The sequence below is a fragment of the Magnolia sinica genome, chromosome 6 (genome assembly GCF_029962835.1).
Source record: "Magnolia sinica isolate HGM2019 chromosome 6, MsV1, whole genome shotgun sequence".
Classification (NCBI taxonomy): Eukaryota; Viridiplantae; Streptophyta; class Magnoliopsida; order Magnoliales; family Magnoliaceae; genus Magnolia; species Magnolia sinica.
In genome coordinates, this window is record NC_080578.1 from 70,942,007 (window position 1) to 70,950,575 (window position 8,569).

The 8,569-nt window shown below is 36.5% G+C and overlaps 1 non-coding gene across 1 annotated transcript; it reads left to right on the plus strand.

Annotated features, from left to right (window-relative positions):
- Nucleotides 1-7,590: 7,590 nt before the first annotated feature.
- LOC131250335 (small nucleolar RNA R71) lies at nucleotides 7,591-7,697 on the plus strand. Its single transcript, XR_009173256.1, has one exon. It is a non-coding gene; the product is annotated as a small nucleolar RNA R71 (small nucleolar RNA).
- Nucleotides 7,698-8,569: the final 872 nt, after the last annotated feature.

Below are 8,569 nucleotides of genomic sequence, written 5' to 3' on the forward strand. Positions count from 1 at the left end.
TCAACATACATCCATCATTAAATATGTTGCATAAGTGATGTTTTGAAACTCAGGAGCTGAGTTATGCTCGACCCCCGAATTTTAGGGCGTTACAACGATGTATATGTGATGTTGGATATCCCTCATGGGGGTAATCCATCAGGTAAATCTTTGGGCTAGACTTCTTTGAATTCGTTTAGCAATAGCCTTAAACTTGGAAGAATGTTTGAGGGCTCTGATTTCTCTCTCTTCACCACTACGGCGTATTCCTCGCCGATTTTCTTAGATTCCTCCATGAAATCTGAAATGGTTAGGAGGGAACTCCCCTGCACTTTAGAAGCTTTAGGATGGTTCTTTAATGCCACAGGGGCAAGGATTATCTTTTGACTATCCTTGATGAAGACTATTCACAACCCCAAGTGTAGGGTCGCGATGTAGTAATAATCTCAGTGAGACCGAGGTCGAATCCACAGGGATTGAAACTTATAGGTATTTTGAAAGTAACTAGAACTAGAACTAGAACTAGAAGAAGATGTGAATCTAAATCTAAATTAATTGAGAGAGTAATTATGGTTAAAGTGATTAAAATTAACAAAATTCAAAGGTGGTAACTAGGGTTTCCAAGGATTCACTTGTAGAGATCAGCGAGATCTATGCTTGATTTAAGGACACAGCTGGAATCAGAGTTCCATCTTATCCAATTGGAAGATATATCAGTAAAACCAAATCTGAACTTCCTTTAACCTAATTTTCAATGGATGAGAGGTGTGAGAACTGGAAGTGATTCCATCACAAAACCATGCCCAGGAGACAAGGCAAACAATATGATTTACCGATCCCACAACCAATCATAAGAGAATTGTGAAAGTTGAGAAGGATTCCATTATCTAACCATGCCCAAGGGCCGATGGTGAGCAACAGAATTTCCTAATTTCACAATCTCAATACATGAAAAGAAGATACTCAAAGCTATTGCAGATCTACTGTAATTTGAGTAACAATAAACCATAAAAAATTGAAAGTATTCCTTTAGAATCAAACTAGAATCAAAGAGAGTTCAACATAAACATGAATCAAAGCAATAGGAACATCCCATCATGCTACAAGCTTCACCTCGTAGCCCTAGCTAATAGGTTTAGCCAACCATAGATATGATTGAACTAAAATCTCTTAGGAAAAGCATAAAAACAACTAAGGAAAAGGAAGAAAAACTCTTGGCGACGACTTCTCCACGCTTTTGCTCCACTCCTCAAACCCTAAAAGATGCCTAGGAACGTCTTAAGGAGTCCTATTTATAGTTGTGTAACTCCAACTTTCTCACCTAGTTGGAAAACTCTAGAAACCGCCTCAAATTTACCCAGTTTCTCAAAATAGCTTCACTCTACCCAATTTCACAGACTGACCCAAAGTTTCAAAATATGCTTCTTTAGGAGAATTTCAGGAATATGCTTGTTTTCAGGACAATTTTAGGATTCCTTTTCTTCACTTCAAATATTTGATTCTCTTCATTCCTCAGTTGGTTTTTTAAATCTTTGGCATGTGAATTCTTCAATCTTAATCTCCTAAGATCCATCCCTTGCCTTGTAATTCTTGAGCATCAAATCCATGATTTTAGCACCCTTTTCAATTTAAGCTCTTAAATTCATATTGCAACACAAACATGAGTAAAATAGAACATTAAACATTATCATGTTCATAAAACCAAGATATAAATGGGGGATAATATGCAATATTTGACCCTCAACACAATCCCCAACCAGCATTTTTCTAGTCCCGAGCAAAGTATGCGTGAAATAAATCTCAATGCTTAATGTCTAAAACCTCTCTAGGAAAAAAATAGTTTGTACACTCAAGTATGAATGGGTAAAATTAAGATACAAAAGTGGGGTTTTGAAAACTTAGACCCGAACCACATAAGCAACCAATCAAGTAAATTCTTTATCCATTAAATCAAGCATAATTTGCATATCAAGTTTTTTAATGTGCTCAGTGAAAATCAACTTACTTCCTGTACTAATACTATTAGTTCATCATGTTAGCCATACTCATCACTTCAAGATCAGTTTGAAACTCAAGTACTGATTCTGAACTTATCCCATTTTTCTTCTTTTTTCGGTCTTTGATTTTATATTGATGGTCAATTTTTTATTCATTCTTTTTATTTTTACATTCTTTTTCATATTTTTCATTCTTTTTCATGACCTCTTTGTCGATCTCTTATTTTTTTTAACTGGTTATTTTTTTCTTTTAAGGTGAATAAAATTCTTCAAACTTGATTCTCACCATCTATCAATAATTCACATACTAACAATCAGAACTTCTAGCATGTCTTACAGAAGATAAATTAAATGTGTCTTTTGATTTAGATTAACATGATATTCAAACTATCTGTTAATTAATTGAGCACAAGAACTTAGGTAATAAATTACTTAGTTGATCAAACTCCAACAATCCAAAATTCAATCTCTATTTTTATCATACCCAACGCATTCTTATGTACACAATTCATTACTTCCCAAACAGATTTCAACTTGAAACATTAAAAATTTTCAAAAATTTTGCTCAAAACTGAGAAAACACTGATTAGTTCACCTAATTCCCCATCCCCAACCGAAAATCTACATTGTCCTCAATGTAAAAGAAATGAACATGTAATGCAAAAGAGGCAATGAATAGAGAAGGGAAGTGATAGAAAGGTAATATTGAAGAAGAAATTTTGAGGCTTTTCGAATGGTCTCAGTTTGAAGATGAGTTAGCATAAGAATTAAACCAACAAAAAGCAAACTATCCTAAACAGTGGAAAGCAAACTATCCTAAACAATGGAAAGCAAACTATCCTAAATAGCGGAAAGCGAACTATCCTAATCCTGAATCATATGAAAGCAAATAAATCTACCTATACCTCCGTCAGACTAGGAGGTCAATCCTAGTAAACAGGGTCAATTAGAGGTATTGACATATCCTCTAAATCAAATTTTTCAACAAATGCCTTTAAACGATGTCCATTTACTTTGAATTCATTTCCATTGTTTGGATTTCAAATCTCAATAGTCCCATGAGAATAAACATTAGTAATAGTGAAAGGGCCGATCCAATGAGATCGGAGTTTACCTGAAAAAAGGTGTAACCAAGAATTATATAAAAGGACTTTCTGACCTAGTGTGAATGATTTCTAAAAAATGTGTTGGTTATGAAAAACCTTCATCTTGTTCTTGTAAATTCTCAAGTTCTCATATGCATCATTCCGGATTTCTTCCAGTTCATTTAATTGAAGTTTACGAAGTGACCCAGCATTGTCCAAATTGAAGTCCAGATTTTTAATCGCCCAGTAGATCCTATGTTCCAACTCCACAGGCAAGTGACAAGCCTTCCCATAGACAAGTCTAAAGGAATACATTCCAATAGGGGTCTTAAATGTAGTACGGTAAGCTCATAAAGCATCGGTCCAACGGATTGACCAGTCTTAACGGTTAGGGTTAACCATTTTTTTCAAAATATGTTTAATTTCCCTATTGAAAATTTCAGCTTACCCACTTGTTTATGGGTGGTATGGAGTGCTCGCTTTGTGAGAGATGACATATTTCTTCATTAAGTTCAGAAATGGCTTGTTATAGAAATGTGAACCTCCATCACTAATGATAGCGCGAGGCGTTCCGAACCGAGAAAGGATGTTCTCTTTTAAGAATTTAATGACCGTTTGATTATCATTTTTTTGGCACGGGATTGCTTCGACCCATTTAGTGACCTAGTATACTGCGAGCAATATATATAAATTTCTGAAAGATTGGAGAAATGGTCCCATGAAATTGATGCCCCAACAATCAAATACTTCAATGATCAGAATGGGGTTCAAGGGCATCATATTTCGATGGGACAATGCTCTTAATTTTTGGCAATGCTCACAAGCTTTGCAAAACTCATGAGTATCCTTGAACATAGCAGGCCAGTAGAAGTCGCACTGTAGAATTTTAGTCATGGTCTTTTTAGCAGAAAAGTGACCACCACAGGCCTGAGAATGACAGAAGGAGATGGCACTTTGGTGTTCATTATCTGACACACATCTCCTTAAGATTTAGTTTAGGTAATATTTGAATAAATACAAATCATTCTAGAAGAATTTGCGTACCTCGGCAAAGAATTTCTTTTTATCTTGCGTAATCAATGTGTCGGCATGGAACCTGTGGCAAGATAATTAGCAATATCTGCGAACCAAGGTGATTAAGAGACTTTAAACAATTATTCATTGGGGAACATGTCATTTATATGTGTCGTCTCAAGAGAATCAGAGATATCAAGGTGGGAAAGGTGGTCAGTCACTACATTTACTACTCCCTTTTTATCTTTTATTTCTAAATCAAATTCCTAAAGTAGAAGGATCCATCTTATCATGTGGGGCTTAGCATCATTCTTAGAAAAAAGATACTTGAGCGTCGCATGATTCGTGCAGATGATAATCTTGGATCCAATTAGGTAGGACCTAAATTTATCCAAAGCGAATACTATGACTAAGAGTTCCTTTTTCGTAGTAGTATAATTCATTTGGGAAGGATTTAAGATTCTACTTGCATAATGTATAATGTAGGGCCTCTTATCTTTTCTCTGACCTAATACCGCCCTAAGAGCAGAGTCGGACACATCGCACATAAGTTCAAAAGGGATGCTCCAATTAGGTGGTTACATGATAGGTGCGGTGGTTAACATAACCTTAAGCTTAGAAAAAGCTTTTTGGCATTGCTCAATCTACTCATATGGTACATCCTTTTGAAGTAGATTGCATAAAGGATGAGAGAGGTGACTAAATTCCTTTATGAATCTTATGTAAAATTCGGCATGTCCTAAGAAGGATCGCACATCACGTATATTTTTGGGTGGAGGTAAGTTAGAGATAAGATCAATCTTAGCCTTATCTACCTCAATTCCTTTGGAAGAGATGATATGTCCCAAGACAATTCCCTTATGAACCTTGAAGTGGCAATTCTCCCAATTAAGTACCAAATTCTTTTCCTCACATCACTTTAGCACATTTTTTAAAATTTTCAAACATTCGCTGAAGGATGGACCAAAGACCAAGAAGTCATCCATGAAGACCTCCAAATATTGCCCCACAATATCAGAAAAAATACTCAACATACATCACTGAAAAGTGGCGGGAGCATTAAATAGTCCGAATGACATCCTTCAGTAAGCAAAGATGTCGTGAGGACATGTAAATATCATCTTTTCTTGATCTTTAAGAGCTATCTCGGTCGAATTGTAGCCAGAATATCCATTAAGGAAACAGTAATAAGAATGACCAGCTAGCCTTTCCAAAATTTGATCGATGAAGGGTAAAGGAAAGTGGTTTTTCATCATGACGGTATTCAACTTCTTGTAGTTAGTGCACATTCTCCAACCGGTAGTGATCCTAGCTGGCACGAGTTCATTGTCGGCATTGGCTATGATATTGATTCCTAACTTTTTAGGAACCACTTGAGTTGGACTCACCCATTGACTATTAGATATTGGGTATATGATACCCACATCTAATAGCTTAAGAACTTCAACGTTAACCACTTCCTTCATATTTGGATTTAGTGTATGTTGTGGTTGCTACTCTAGATAAATACGGTGAGTACAAATCAAAGGGTCAATTCCCTTGAGGTCTACAATCGACCATCCAAGGGATCCTTTGTACTCAATGAAAGTAGAGATAAGCATACTGTCCTGTTCTTGCTCAAGGTGGGAAGAAATTACCATCGGGTATGTCTCATCTTGACCTAAATAGATATATTTCAAATCAGAGGGCAAAGGTTTTATGTCAAGATTCAATGCCTTGAGGTTAGACGGTAGAGGCACTACATTAGTTTAAGACAATTCTTCAAATTATGGCCTCCGCCGATTAACTTCAAGTATTGGCACAGTATCAAGCATAGCACCCATATCCCTAATCATATCATCATTTAAATTATGGGAGTGGGCCAAGTACGTCTCTAGAGGGTCTGAGGATACGGTCATTAGAGTTCTATCTTCCACGAAAGAATTAATCAAGTTAACATCGTGGGCATCATCATCATACTCTGCCTGTTTGTTGATATTGAAAAAGATATTGAGCTCTAATGTCATTCTCAACAGATAAATTCATGACTCTACAATTGATGATTACATTTGATGTAGTAAGGAATGGGCGACCAAGGATGATGGGAATTTGAGTGCTCATGTCCATGATAGGTTGAGTATCTAGGATGATAAAATCTATTGAGTAGTAAAATTTGTCAACCTAGATCAACACATCCTCAATTATCCCTCTCGGTACACGAACTAAGCGATCGGCAAGTTGTAATGTAGTCCGGGTGGGTTTCAATTCACCTAGACCCAATTGTTTGTAGACCAAGTAAAGGATCAAATTTACACTTACTCCTAAGTCAAGAAGTGCATGCTCAATCCAGTAATTCCTAATTACGCAAGCAATGGTTGGGCTATTGGGATCTTTGTATTTCTGTGGCACATCTTACGTTAGGATGACACTTACTTTCTTTGTCAAAAATATTTTCTTTTGGATATTTTACCATCTTTTGGCCGTATATAAGTTTCAGAAATTTAGCATATCAAGGTATTTGTTTTACAGCATCTAGTAGAGGAATATTGACCTTCACTTGTTTCAGCACCTTTAGGATGTCCTGAGAGTTAGAAAGAGGTTTTGGTGCAATCAACCGTTGGGGGAATGGAGCAACTAGTTTGCTTTAAAGTTTCGGTTCTACCTCATGTGGAGCATCACTTGGTCTATCATTCTCATCTACATCTGGGTCCTTAGAATTTTTAGTCCTTACCGGAATAGATTTGTCAATTATCTTCCCATTCCTAAGAGTAGTGATAAACTTGCTCCATTGAATTTGAAGAGCTCGGTTCACTAACTTTGTATTGTGGTTTAAGATTGGGGATAGGTTGGGCTGGAAGCATCCCTTTCTCCATAATCGTAACGCGTGAGTCTATCTTTTGTATAACCTTTGTGAGTTCTTGTAAGGCTTGAAGAGTACTTTGCTGGATGAGCTCTTGAGGATTTTGAACCAATTCCTCTTGGGGTTTCCCTTGATTTAAGAATTGATTAGAGATTCCTTGAGGTGTAACATATTATCCATTCCTCTAACTGAAATTCGAATGATTTCTCCAGTTGGAGTTGTATGTGTTCGAAGTGAGTCCCTTGAAAGGCCTTTGGTAGTTGTTTACAGCATTTGATTGGTCATTCAATATTTCTTGAAATGTAGGTATTGTTGGGCAATTTTCAATTGTATGAATGTTATAAGCACAAATACCAAAGATAACTTCCTTATCCTTATCCTTCCTAAGTTCAATTGCCTCGAGTTTCCTTGTGAGAGTGGCCATTTTACCATTGATATCATCTTTCTCTTTCAAAAGATATTCCACCTCTCTCCTTTGATTGAGTAGGCTTAGACGTAATGCTCGTTCTTGGGCAGATGTCCCCATGATTGTGTGGTTTCAGCAAGTTTATCAAAGTAATCCCACACTTCATCAACATCTTTATTCATAAATTCCCCATTGCACATTGTCTCAACAAATTGGCGCATGGAAGATGTCAGTCCTTTATGGAAGAAATTTGTTATATGCCATGTTTGAAAACCGTGTTGTGGGCATGAACTGACAAGATCCTTGAACCGCTCCCAACATTAGAAGAATGTTTCATCTTCCCTTTGGACAAAGTTCATGATCAACTTTCTGATGGTGTTTGTTTTATGATATGGAAAGAATTTCTTTATGAACTCCCTTGCCATGTCATTCCATCTTCCAATAGATCGTGGACGTAGTGAATGTAACCACGTCTTAGACTTTTCTTTCAGAAAGAAAGAGAAGAGTTTTAGCCAGATTGTGTCCTTAGACACATTAGGAAAGTATAAAGTAGCTATGATCTCATCAAACTCTTTCAAGTGTAAATATGAATTTTCATATTCAAACCCAAGGAACTTTGGAAGGAGTTGGATCACTCCTGGCTTGATGTTTATGTTTCTTGTATTTTCTGGAAAAATCATACAAGAACGGGTGCTCACCCCCGCCGGTTGTAAATAGTCTCATAAAGTAAGAGGCGAGGGTGCTCGATGCACCTCATTCTTATCCTGGATTTCCTCCACCATAGGTTGGGGTGGATTTGGAGGTTGATTGACCAGTTGATTTGCAGCTATAACTTCAGTTAATTCTATGGATCTTAAGTGGTGTCTAATCTTGTGATGGATAAATAACCCCTCAACCAATCCTCCTTCACTCAGGAGACATCGAGTGTTGTCACGAACCCACTTGGGCATGAAACACCCTTAGCCCTCAATTTCAAAATCTAACCTAAACCTAAAAAGAAAAAGGGAAATAGAAATCTAAAAATACAAAGAGAGAGAATTAGAAAGAAGTTATCAAATTAGAAGTTTCTATGTTAGGATCCGGAAAAAGAAAAAGAAAAGTGAATTAGTTTCTAAAAAGAGAAATAGAAAGTTTCTAAAAATGGAAAGATGAGTTAGTTTCTGAAAACAAATTAGGAAAATTTCTAAACCTAGAAAAAGGAAAGTGAGTGAGTTTCTTAAAAAAAGAACTAAGAAAGCAGTCTAGTTTC